Here is a 13,986-nt window from a genome sequence, read left to right as displayed (position 1 = left end):
ATCAGTAGAGACTGACAATATAAATGTAAAATAAAAAATAATTAGAAAAATAATAATCATAAAAAAATGATCTTGAAGATAATTAGCTTAGTAATGGTTAATTAACAGGGTAATAAAAAGCCCTAAGTTTAGTGACAAGGGGATTAACTAAGAACAAATAATTAAGAGTATAAAACAGGCAAAGATGACAAAAAAAAAAAAATAAATAAAAATAAAAATAAACACCTTTGGAAAGGAAAGGCAGAGCTTAAGTACACTTTAGTTGTATGTGAGACTACAAATTATGTTCTGGTTATTCAGCTGATATCCCACAGTCATCCAGGAAAGAAGTGAGGTATGCTTCAGTGGTTATGACATAAGTTTTTCCAGAGTCAGTCTTCCTAGCTATTATTTTACCATCGCGCACAAAACAATGTTTAATAGCAGTGGATCTTTTGCAAATTCCACGTAGTTTAAATAAGAGATTTTGTCTGAATCTGCTAAGACATTCGTTCACATAAACCTTGGATTTCCTAGCGACTGCAGCAGTGATAAGGTCTGACTTGCGGGAGCAGCTATCTAACTTCACACGTATCTTTCTGTTGTTTGTACCAGATGATTTGGTACCCACTCTATAAGCTGACTTAATGTCTCTTGCTTCGATTGAATAATTCAACTTAGTACGCAATTCCTGGATCACGATGGCAGTACAGTCTTCTCTGTCAGTTTCATGGGGAAAATCATGTGATGAGATGATGACAGAATCAAGGAGCTTAAGTTGGTCTGATTCGTCTTGGGTTGCAGTGTGTTGCTGTTGTAGGGAGTTAAAATGGTTCTCTAACTTTTGTAACATCTCTTCTTGCTTCTTAGAGGTTTCTGCTGGTTTAAAGTTAGTAACCGAGATCTGAAGAGAGCTTAATTCCTGTTCGAGGTGGTCGACTCTGACAGACAGATCTTGGTTAATCTTGTGCATGGCTAAAGCATCACTCTGTAGCTTCATTATCAGGTCCGACTGCTCTCGGATTATAGACTTTTGGTCATCATGTATTTGAGTCAATAATCTGAGCCATGGATTATCAGCGAGACGCTTAAAGTCAGAACATGGGGAGGCAGCTCGTTTAAGTTGCTCCATATGGTTACATAACTGTTGTAAGGCTCGAGTCAGTGACGACCCTTCAATCAGGTGGGAAGGCCACTTTCGCGCTCTCCGGGAAGGTCACTCAGCCAACCATATGTGCGCGCAGTGTTTTTATGGCTTAAGCGTAAAAACAAAAATGTGTATACTCTTTTTACTTTTCTGACCTTAGTTTTCATGCTACGTATTTCATTTTGGTACCAACGTGTTCGCAATAAAATTCTCTAGAAGAACATCAGTAAAAAAAGTCACGAAAGCTATAGAGATACCAGCATGAAATAAATAACTACGAAGATGAGTCGCCGTGAGCGCTCAACAGCAACAAAATGTTTTTACTCTTGGGATTATTATCACCTCTACAATTGTCCTACAGCCTTAATTTTGGTATCAATGGACTCCCAATAAAATTCCCAACACGGTGATATGAATATAATCGTAGAATAATGGTCCCGGCCCACCCGCAAGAGTGTGGGAAGTGGGTGCACTGTTACCCGGTAATGGTGACAGGACGACACATGCGCGAAACGTTGCTTTGAAAGTTTATACTTATTTCACTGTTCTGATATTATTATTGTATGTATGTCATTCATTTTTGTGGCAATGTTTTCGCAATAGAATGTTCTATGAGCTAAATTATACTACACAAACTTGGACCAAATAGGTGTACTTACCAAGGGAAGGCTGGTTGTGGAACAGTAAGTTGAGCATTTGTTCTTCACTCCACCTTCTTCAGGTTCTTCATTCCTGAAGTTGCTCAACAGATGGTTTGTAGGTGGAGTGAAGCTGTTGCGGGTGGTTACTTCTTCACCACCCAATACACCTGTTTCCGGTGGTAATTGGTGTAGCAGGGAACAACACAGAGTGCAACACCACAGGTCTTGCATCCATAGTTCGTGTCCTTCCTTTTACAGGACCGTGCGCATGCATGACACTTGAGACGTTTGGGCAGTCTGTAAATTTCATGTTTCAGTTTTGTGTTCATGCGATTTTCTGAATCAACAATAGGGCGGCCAGGTCCTCTCGCTGGAGGTGTAACAGGAGTTGCAGGAGAGTCAGATTCATCTGACAAAACAGTTTCGTCAACTGGCAGTGTGGCAGACATGTCGGGTTCAGATTCGTTGTCTGCTTCATCTAGAGGTGGTGTAGTGAACAAAGGCCGCCTCACACCAGATGGTCCGGGAGTTGGCATGGCGTCAGCATTGGCAGGAGCTGTGTCATCATTTATGTCTGGAGCGTGCCACAAGTGTTGAGATGATGATGTTGTTTTAGGCCACTCCTCTGTGTCCCAGTGCAATAGGGCCCAGATTGCCACTTCGTGGAACTGTAGCAATGTTAGCTTTTTTCGATCAGTTGTGTTGTATTTGTACAAAACATAGGCATTATGCAATGCCATTTGCAGGAAATAAAAGGTAATCTTTTTGGTCCACTTGTGAGTTTTCCTGGTAAAATGGTAATATTTAACCATTTCATCGAAGTGGTCCACACCTTTCATGAACTTATTGTACTCGCAAATTGCAGTCGGTTTGTTCACTGTTACCTGTTGTATTCCACTTGTTCAGTCTCGGTTGCGAATTCGCTTCCTTCGCTGAACTCGCTGAGTGTCTGCATTGTGGATGTTGGTAATGATTGAAACCACTCGCTTGTCTTTCCACAGGAGAACGAAGGTGTTATCTTTGCGGCGGTATACTGTGGTATCCAGTGGAAGTTTACTCTTGGCTAGAGCTTGCAATACCTTTGGGGCGCCACGTAGCATTCTAATTGTGCCATTGTGCCACATGTGTACACCCCAAGTTCTCTCAATGTTTCTGTCAGGGTAACCGAGTTGTAGTAATTATCCATGTACAAATGGTAACCCTGGTTCACTAAAGGCTGCATCAACCCCGTTACTGTATCCACTATCGTCTTACCAATACCTGAGTATACGTCAAAGTCATATATGTACCCAGAGACAGATTCAGCAAGCATATAAAGTTTCACACCATACTTGTCTGGTTTGTTTGGATTGTACACTTTGAAGGATAGTCGGCCTCGCCATGCCATTGTACCCTCATCCAAACACAACTCTTTCTTGGGGATGTAAACTTGAGCAAACCTCTCTTTCAAGTAATCCATCACTGGCCTCACTTTTATCAACTTATCACGATTGTTCACGGGCACTGCATTGGTATTGAATGTGTGGAAAAACTGGTTTATATGCGTGAATCGTCTGGACGTCATGAACAAGCTGAAGAAACGAGCATGCCATGGCTTTGCTGTTTGCCAATACATCCTCATAGTTGGGAGCCTAATTATGCCCATCAATATGAACAGTCCTAGGAATCGCGCCATTTCACTAACCTTCACTGGGGTCCAAATATCTGATACATTTTCATTGGCCATCCGGAATAACTGCGAGGCGTACAAATTTGTTTCAACGGTAAAGAACTCAAGGAGGGCACGCGTGATGAACAATTGAATATAAGCCAGTGCACTAGTAGGCTTGGGAATTTTCAGTCCAGGATTTCCAGTAAAATCATCAACAACTGGAGAAGTATTGCTACGACTCCAGCCCTCACCAGCCCCAGCCTGCCGAGTACGTACTGTACGTGTACGCCTTTCAGCAGGCTCGAATGAATCCTCATCACTTATACTTTCAGAATCACTTGGCGCAATTTGTCGTGTGTTCCTACGACGAGTAACATGTCTGGTAGCTACTTTTCTAGGTAGCCTAGATGCACCACGTGTGCGCCGAGATGGAGGAGGAGGAGGGGGTCGCGGTGCCTCCTCTTCCTCGGTGAGGGCCTCAGTCTCCTCATCACTCGTTGCCGTATCATTCCCTCTAGCTCTAGGTACACTATAATCGTTGTGGGTTCCAAAATCTTCCTCCAATACCTCTACATCACCTTCAGCTTCTGATAAATCCTCCACAAGGCCTGGAATTTTCGTTGGTGTGAGCTTCACTCCGCTCCACTTCTTAAAAATTTGGGTTATTTTGTCCACTCTCGATGACCTGGAGGCTTCCTTGGGCGTAGAAGTGCTTGGGCCTTGACCTTGATCCATTTTTGATGAAGTAATTGGGTATAATCCACACGGAAACGGGTAAAAATGCTCAAGTTTGGCGCGCGAGGGGAGCATGATCGACTCACGACACGTGACACGAAAACAATGGGCCCGTCACGTGACCGGGTAGGCCGACGCGCCAGGCGGCCTAGTGGTGAGAAAGAGAACTTCATGGCGCGTCGTTTGAAACAAACCCCAATGAAATCGGATTAAAATTGAATTTTATACAAATATTTTAAAAGAGGACATAACTTTATGTCCACTATGCGTTTACGTTAGACGAAACAGGACGCGCCGGCGCGTCCAGATATTAAAATTAAGAAGATTAGGTATACACAGCAATGTACTACTACCCTATTCTATATGGAATATTACACAGTGTAGATAAAAAACTAGCTATAAGTTTATCTAATACTCCCATCTCACAGGATGGTTAGACATACTGTACATGGGAATCAATTTAGAAAATACCAACCTCAATACAAAAAACAAATCAACTCTGACTAAACAACTCTTAAGCAATTTTCACAAGAGGTAAGCACTGAATCATGGAAACATTATATTATAATTACTCTTACCAGTTTCTACAAGACTCCTCTCAAACAATGTATTTTAAAACATGTTTAGGTATACACAGCAATGTGCTGCTTCCCTATTCTGCATAAAGGACCACACAGTGTAGATCAAAAACCAGCTACAAGCTCATCCAACATCCTCACCTCACAGGATGGCCAGTCATACATGGAATTAGGAGAGAACAAAATACTTAATGCTGATCTATTAGCCTCCACTGGCAAAATCTGGGTGCAGCACAAGAATATCTTCCAATATTCTTGAGTGTATGAAGTTTATGCCCGAAACGCTTTGCGTAATAGTGGATTTAGGCATTGTATGTACTAGCTCTACCTATAAGTCAACCAATCTTTGTAAAAATTTATTGTATGTATGTACCTTACCTAAATAAACATTTTTTTTTTTTTTTTAAGTAATTACAGTGCTCAAAATACCTCATACCATTTGGTATGAAGTCACTGATAACAGAACAATCACAGATATAGTGTTGGAGAGTATGTTCTCTCAAGTAGGACTGAAAACAGATGTTTTTTTCCACCAAGAGGGCTATAAACCCATAGAGCCGCCTACCCGCTGAAGCCGTAAATGCCAAATTCCAGCTAAAAAATATCATTAAGACAATTGGCGGGCCCTTTAACAAGCCGCCGGCTTTCTGTCCTCTTCGAGGTCACTAGATAGTTAGTGGCCCTTGGGTAAATTCAGTAAATATATACAATAATTGTCAGCACATCTTCCGAGCAACAAGGACAGCTACACAGTATCTCTTAGAATTACGCAGGTAAACAACAAATGTAACATATTTGTTTACTACAATGTCAGAGCTGCCTGTAGAAGTTATAAAAACATTGTTTTACTTCGAAATATACTAATTTTATAAGAAAATTCGACGTAAATAGGAGGCAGTAGAGCTCCGATAAGCTAGCGTTAAATCTTCAATATGAAGAATGCTGCTGCTCTCTGATTGGCCAAACGAAACACAGTAGTGACCTCTATCGGCACGTAGGTGAACCAACAAATTTCTTCCTAAGTGGACCTTATTGAATCGCACCTAAGCATCTTCTTAGGGCGCACTTAGGAACCTTCGTAGCAAACCCACTTACGAAGAAATACACAGAGCTTCCTGAATCTAGGTCCTGGCCCCAGGACAGGAATATACGGAGCGATCAGTACCAGCGCAACTTAGGTGTTATTGCCCCTGGAATACAATAACACCCATTGGGGTACGAGATAGTCTCCCTGAGATACGAGAACGTCTCATTGGGATACGAGACCACCCCTGGGGTACGAGACCATTTTCTTGGATACAATATCACCATTGGGTACGAGACTGTCTCCCTGGGGAACGAGGCCGTACGTTTCTCTGGGGTAGAGATCGTCCCCTCTGGGGTACGAGACCGCCACTTGTGTTGTGAGACCATCTCCTGGGATACAAGAGCACCCATTGGGGTACGAGACCGTCTCCCTGGGGTATGAGACGTTCTTTCTGGGGTACGAGACCGCGGCCGTCTACCAGGGATTCGAGACCGTCTCTCTGGGGTGTAAGACCGCCTACCTGGGGTGCAAGACCGTCTCCCTGGGGTACGAGACCGTCTCCCTGGGGTACGAGACCGCTTCCATGGGGTACGAGACCGTCTCCCTGGGGTACCAGACCTTCTCCCTGTTTTCCTTGCTAATGTAATGAATAAATTATCGAGCAGACATTTTAAATAAAGGAAGGAGAAGGAGAGATTGCAAGAGGTAAAATATATAGCAGTCTCCGTGGTGTAGTGGTAAGACACTCGCCTGGCGTTCCGCGAGCGCTATGTCATGGGTTCGTATCCTGGCCGGGGAGGATTTACTGGGCGCAATTCCTTAACTGTAGCCTCTGTTTAACGCAACAGTAAAATGTGTACTTGGATGAAAAAACGATTCTTCGCGGCAGGGGATCGTATTCCAGGGACCATAGGATTAAGGACTTGCCCGAAATGCTGCGCGTACTAGTGGCTGTACAAGAATGTAACAACTCTTGTATATATCTCAAAAAATATGGTGAGGAATGCGCGGCCGTGAACATGATGGACCATTGTGTGGGCGCTTGACCGTTCACGTCCAGTACAGGAATATACGGAGCGATAAGTACCAGCGGAAGTTAGGTGTTATTGCCATGTTATGTTATATGTAATATATTATTATATACAAAGTATTGTTATATTGATAAATAAATGTTAACATTATATATGTAACATACATGTGTGTGTAGTCGGTTTGAATGCAATATAAATACATGTACATTGAGAAATAACACTCCAGTAATGCAGTACTCGATAACTGTAGGAGGCTGACTATACCGTCTGTGTGTGGAGTGACGGGCAGAGCAGCTCACGACGTCGCCGCTGTCTCATGTTTCCGCTCGCACGCTCATCCAAGTTCTCCTACACTGCCATGAGGTTAGTCATTGCTTGCTTATTGACTGTTTTATTAGTAACAAAGTGGCAACATGTTATAAGTAGAGGTTCTATAACGTAAAGCCATGTACATAGTTGCTTGAGATAATGTTGGGTTCTGGCAAGCTGATCATGCATGTATGTTAATAAGTTAGCTCTGCCTCCCCCCCCCCCACCACCGAGGAGAGACAAGGCTCTCTCCAGGAAACACAGTCTTTATCACCATCTAACCCACATGCACCATCCTCCCTCCCTCCCTCTCTCTCTCTCACACACACATAAAAACACACACACACACACACACACACACACACACACACACACACACACACACACACACACACACACACACACACACACACACACACACACACACACACACACACACACACACACACACACACACACACACACACACACACACACACACACACACACACACACACACACACACACACACACACACACACACACACACACACACACACACACACACACACACACACACACACACACACACACACACACACACACACACACACACACACACACACACACACACACACACACACACACACACACACACACACACACACACACACACACACACACACACACACACACACACACACACACACACACACACACACACACACACACACACACACACACACACACACACACACACACACACACACACACACACACACACACACACACACACACACACACACACACACACACACACACACACACACACACACACACACACACACACACACACACACACACACACACACACACACACACACACACACACACACACACACACACACACACACACACACACACACACACACACACACACACACACACACACACACACACACACACACACACACACACACACACACACACACACACACACACACACACACATTATTAAATATGACCGAAAAAGTAAGATTAATAATTCTAACACGAATTTTCTCAATCTTTCGTACATTTCTTTTCACTGTTGGAGGTAAATCAAAAATCAATTCTCCAAAATTCATTTTTATTTCTAGTCTGACGCGACACGAGCGCGTTTTGTAAAACTTACTACATTTTCAAAGACTTTAGTTTACAAATACACAACTGAATAGAACGTACGCATCTCTGATTTTATATCTACATTTGAGTGAGGTGGATGGGGTGAGGTGGCATTAATAGGGTATTAATTTCATCAACACAAGACAGAACAAGAGGGGGTATTAATAGGGTATTAATTTCATCAACACAAGACAGAACATGAAACAATGGGTATTGAATAGAAGTGTTTGTAGAAAGCCTATTGGTCCATATTTCTTGATGCTTCTATATTGGAGCGGAGTCTTGAGGTGGGTAGAATATAGTTGTGCATTAATTGGCTGTTGATTGCTGGTGTTGACTTCTTGATGTGTAGTGCCTCGCAAACGTCAAGCCGCCTGCTATCGCTGTATCTATCGATGATTTCTGTGTTGTTTACTAGGATTTCTCTGGCGATGGTTTGGTTGTGGGAAGAGATTATATGTTCCTTAATGGAGCCCTGTTGCTTATGCATCGTTAAACGCCTAGAAAGAGATGTTGTTGTCTTGCCTATATACTGTTTTTTTTGGAGCTTACAGTCCCCAAGAGGGCATTTGAAGGCATAGACGACGTTAGTCTCTTTTAAAGCGTTCTGTTTTGTGTCTGGAGAGTTTCTCATGAGTAGGCTGGCCGTTTTTCTGGTTTTATAGTAAATCGTCAGTTGTATCCTCTGATTTTTGTCTGTAGGGATAACGTTTCTATTAACAATATCTTTCAGGACCCTTTCCTCCGTTTTATGAGCTGTGGAAAAGAAGTTCTTGTAAAATAGTCTAATAGGGGGTATAGGTGTTGTGTTAGTTGTCTCTTCAGAGGTTGCATGGCTTTTCACTTTCCTTCTTATGATGTCTTCGACAAAACCATTGGAGAAGCCGTTATTGACTAGGACCTGCCTTACCCTACAGAGTTCTTCGTCGACTTGCTTCCATTCTGAGCTGTGGCTGAGAGCACGGTCGACATATGCGTTAACAACACTCCTCTTGTACCTGTCTGGGCAGTCGCTGTTGGCAATTAGGCACATTCCTATGTTCGTTTCCTTAGTGTAGACTGCAGTGTGGAAACCTCCGCCCTTTTCCATGACTGTTACATCTAGAATGGGCAGCTTCCCATCCTTTTCCATCTCGTAAGTGAAACGCAGCACGGAACTCTGCTCAAATGCCTCCTTCAGCTCCTGCAGATGTCTGACATCAGGTACCTGTGTAAAAATGTCGTCAACATACCTGCAGTATATGGCCGGTTTCAAGTTCATGTCGACTAAGACTTTTTGCTCGATAGTACCCATGTAGAAGTTTGCAAACAGGACACCTAGGGGAGAACCCATGGCGACCCCATCTACTTGCTTATACATGTGCCCATCCGGGCTCAAGAAGGGTGCCTCTTTAGTACAAGCTTGGAGTAGTTTCCTCAGAATATTTTCTGGAATGTCAAGAGGAGTACAGGCTGGATCACGATACACTCTGTCGGCTATCATTCCGATTGTCTCGTCCACACTGCACACTGGGTTTCCACACTGCAGTCTACACTAAGGAAACGAACATAGGAATGTGCCTAAATGCCAACAGCGACTGCCCAGACAGGTACAAGAGGAGTGTTGTTAACGCATATGTCGACCGTGCTCTCAGCCACAGCTCAGAATGGAAGCAAGTCGACGAAGAACTCTGTAGGGTAAGGCAGGTCCTAGTCAATAACGGCTTCTCCAATGGTTTCGTCGAAGACATCATAAGAAGGAAAGTGAAAAGCCATGCAACCTCTGAAGAGACAACTAACACAACACCTATACCCCCTATTAGACTATTTTACAGGAACTTCTTTTCCACAGCTCATAAAGCGGAGGAAAGGGTCCTGAAAGATATTGTTAATAGAAACGTTATCCCTACAGACAAAAATCAGAGGATACAACTGACGATTTACTATAAAACCAGAAAAACGGCCAGCCTACTCATGAGAAACTCTCCAGACACAAAGCCCTCTCCAGGGGCAGTAGCACTGCTCCTGGTGAGGACGGTATCACCTATGATATTCTAAGACTCCTACATCGTGTACCCGGTAACCCATTATTAGAATTGTTTAATGCCAGCTATGTCACTGGGCAGTTGCCTGTATCATGGACCACCAGTCTTACGGTACCTGTACCAAAGCCTGGCCAACCTGATGCTTTCCGTCCCATCTCACTGACCAGTTGCATGTGCAAAACCTTTGAGAGAATGGTGCTTAATAGATTATTGTATAGAGTTAAAGAGCACATGTCACCTGATATCAATGGTTTCACACATGGTAAAAGTGTACACAACTGTATCACAACCTTTCTTACTGTTCATGGAGATAAAAGGCACAAGTACACAACATTTCTTGATTTAAAAAATGCCTTTGATATTGCTAATAGGGAAGTGATTATGTATGAATTAGCGAGAATGGATATAGGGGGACATTTATTACAGTGGATACGAGGCTATCTTACCAACCGGAAGTCCTCTGCGCTGTTCCAAGGCTACAAGAGTGAAACTAAAGTAATGCAACTAGGCACCCCACATGGAAGAGTACTTAGTCCTACCTTGTTTAATGTTCTAATTAATGCTTTACTAAAATCAATCCCAACTAGTCCGGCAAACATCACTATCAGCTATGCAGATGACATCCTTGTGCATACTAAAACCCACCGCAAAATGCAAACAGTCTTAAATTGTATACATACAGCTTGTGAGAGCCTTGGTCTTGTAATCAACGCTGCTAAAACTAAGGTATTTAACAGACAAATTGGCAACCGCAAAAGTGGACCACGAAAACTTAAGATAGACAACATACCAATAGACTATGTCTCTTCTTTCAAATACCTTGGTGTCTCTGTCCCTTGTACCTCAACTGCAGTCAATAAGTTACATCAACAATGTAGAGACAGACTCAAGGCTCTCAGAACTGTAGTGGGGTACAGCCCGAAATATGGTGTTAATATTAGAATAGCAAGAATGATGTATTTAGCGTATATAAGGTCTCTGATAGACTATCATGCACCAGCTTTGGTCCTGCAGAATGGCAAAAGTATTGATAGACTGGAAAAAATGCAAAATGAAGCACTCAGAATTATACTTGGCTGTCCTATAACTACCAAAGTTCTCAACATGCGGAAAGAATTAAATATACTTAGCATTAGAGATAAAATATTTTAAATTAATCTTATGATGGGACTAAAGCTGCTGCGTGATAACAAAAACAACATTGTGTCAGTTGCACTGTTAGAACACATACGAAATGGAACTAGCGAGTCTAAATGGATTCAAAGAACTGCCACTCATATTAAAATGATGGGACTGCACGATGTATATACAGATGAAAGAGTACAGCACTTCCTTCCACCCTGGCAGATAGTACCTTTTGACATCCTGACCCCTGCATACCCCACCAAGAAACTAATCACAAGCAACCCTCATGCTCAGCTTGCTGCTAAATTAAGCACCATAGAACACATTCACAATATACAAGCTGAAAACAACATTGCACAGACCATATACACTGACGGATCACTCAATACAGCTACAGGGAGGGCAGGAAGTGCTGTTATTGCTCATCAGCCCGATGGCAGCAATTCAAAGAAATATCCGAATTAGTAACTGGGCGTCCACAATGCAAGCCGAGTTGGTAGCGATACTGGTAGCACTCGAAATTATTGACAACACTGAAGTAGACAGCTTAATTATTTCTGACTCCCTATCCTCACTACGAGCAATAAACAGTTTGCAATCAAGTAATAACGTGCTTGTCTTGGAAGCTAGACGTAGATATATAAGAATACTTAGCAAGAGGGTAAATATAAAAATGTTGTGGATTCCTTCTCACATTGGCATGCAGGAACATGACAAAGTTGACGCCCTTGCTAAGGCTGCAGTAAATAAAGACAGTATTGAATGGAATCTTGAGTTATCAAATAGGTCCCTTAAAAGTGTCATTAGACGAGGACTCCTGGATGGATTTGAAGAAAGTAGAACAGTGCAAACTGGAACTAGCAGGTCCTTCGTTCATCACAATGAAATGTGTGAAATAAAACATGTGTATGGGGCAAGTAACAAAGTCAGTAGACTAACAGATGTTGTCACAGCTCGTATAAGACTTGGCTACAAGTATCTCTGGCAGTTCGGCTTGTATAGGGATCTAGATGAAGTAAAGTGTAAAGTGTGTGGACATAGGCAGGGACACACACTCGAACACTATATCTTGGATTGTTGTAAAATTGAGCCTTTTAGAGATAAATCTAAGCTCACTCTGTATGATATGGCAACCTATCTTATTACTATGGATAAATTACCTGAAATCCTTGCACTGTACCCACATTTTGCTTCCAGTAGATGAACGACATATGAGATTCAGAAACAAGTAGTGTATTGTGAGGATTAATAATAAACAGAAGCTCCCCTATGACTCTGTAATATCCCCATTGGCCAAACTATTATGTATTAACGACAAGACCTACCATTAATGTATGATGACTTACTGTAAATATGTAGCTCTTGTAATAGCACTTTCTCTGTAACTAGCTGACATTATATCTATAAGGTGTGAAGGATTGAAGAAATTGTTTATGTAATAATCTAAGATGAGGTCTGATAAAGACCTTTTGTGCCCTCTGTAATGCTTTTGCGCTACCGCTCACAGGATGAGTATGGGGTGCACAATAAACTAGCTGCCTTCGGCGGCAACAATCAAATCAAACAAGCCGCACTAGCTATTAGTTCTTATAAGCTGACAACTTACCCAAATAAACATTACTTCCTAATTATATATATATATATATATATATATATATATATATATATATATATATATATATATATATATATATATATATATATATAACTATATATATATATATATATATATATATATATATATCGTACCTAGTAGCCAGAACGCACTTCTCAGCCTACTATGCAAGGCCCGATATGCCTAATTAGCCAAGTTTTCATGAATTAATGTTTTTTTCGACTACCTAACCTAACCTAACTTTTTCGGCTACCTAACCTAACCTAACGTATAAAGATAGGTTAGGTTAGGTAGGGTTGGTTAGGTTCGGTCATATATCTACGTTAATTTTAACTCCAATAAAAAAAAATTGACCTCATACATAATGAAATAGGTAGCTTTATCATTTCATAAGAAAGAAATTAGAGAAAATATATTAATTCGTAAAACTTGGCTTATCAAGCAAATCGGGCCTTGCATAGTTGGCTGAGAAGTACGTTCTGGCTACTAGGTAGGACATATATATATATATATATATATATATATATATATATATATATATATATATATATATATATATATATACACATATATTTATAATATACACACACACACTCATCCTAGCGCAGTAATTTATTGTGCAACCCATACCCATCCTGTTACCAATAGTTTGTGCAACCCATGCTCATCCTGTTACCTTTAGTTTATTGTGAAACCCATAGTTGACAGAACCATTATTATTATTCACTATGATGAAGTTGCACACTTAATGCCTGAATATATATTTTGCTTGTATGTACTCGATATTTTTGTTCACTACCTTTTGTTCAAAATGGACTCGGTAAGAGATGCCGCAGTTTCGCATGATTACTAAATTGTCCTGGTTTCTAGGAACTGTGAGCATGGGTCTGAGGAAAAACTGTCCTTACTCTGAATACCGCAACGTCTGTGCTTATATGAATATATGTCACATACACATATTTTATAGCACACATTTAATTT

General features: G+C 41.6%; 1 protein-coding gene across 7 annotated transcripts in view; it reads left to right on the top strand.

The window, feature by feature from the left end:
* The first annotated feature begins 7,039 nt into the window (after positions 1-7,039).
* LOC123766595 (sacsin-like) overlaps positions 7,040-13,986 on the top strand; it is a 162,837-nt gene continuing 155,890 nt past the window's right edge. For 3 of the 7 annotated variants that reach the window (XM_069308141.1, XM_069308144.1, XM_069308143.1), the window contains exon 1: positions 7,040-7,152. The gene's annotated coding sequence lies outside the window, so the exon portion shown is untranslated. The remainder of the gene's footprint in view (positions 7,153-13,986) is intronic. The other 4 variants (XM_069308147.1, XM_069308146.1, XM_069308149.1 and 1 more) reach the window with 3 other exon arrangements.

This window comes from Procambarus clarkii, chromosome 62, assembly GCF_040958095.1.
Source record: "Procambarus clarkii isolate CNS0578487 chromosome 62, FALCON_Pclarkii_2.0, whole genome shotgun sequence".
NCBI lineage: Eukaryota > Metazoa > Arthropoda > Malacostraca > Decapoda > Cambaridae > Procambarus > Procambarus clarkii.
The sequence above is the reverse complement of the archived record's forward strand: the minus strand, read 5'-3'. Positions and strand labels throughout refer to the sequence as shown.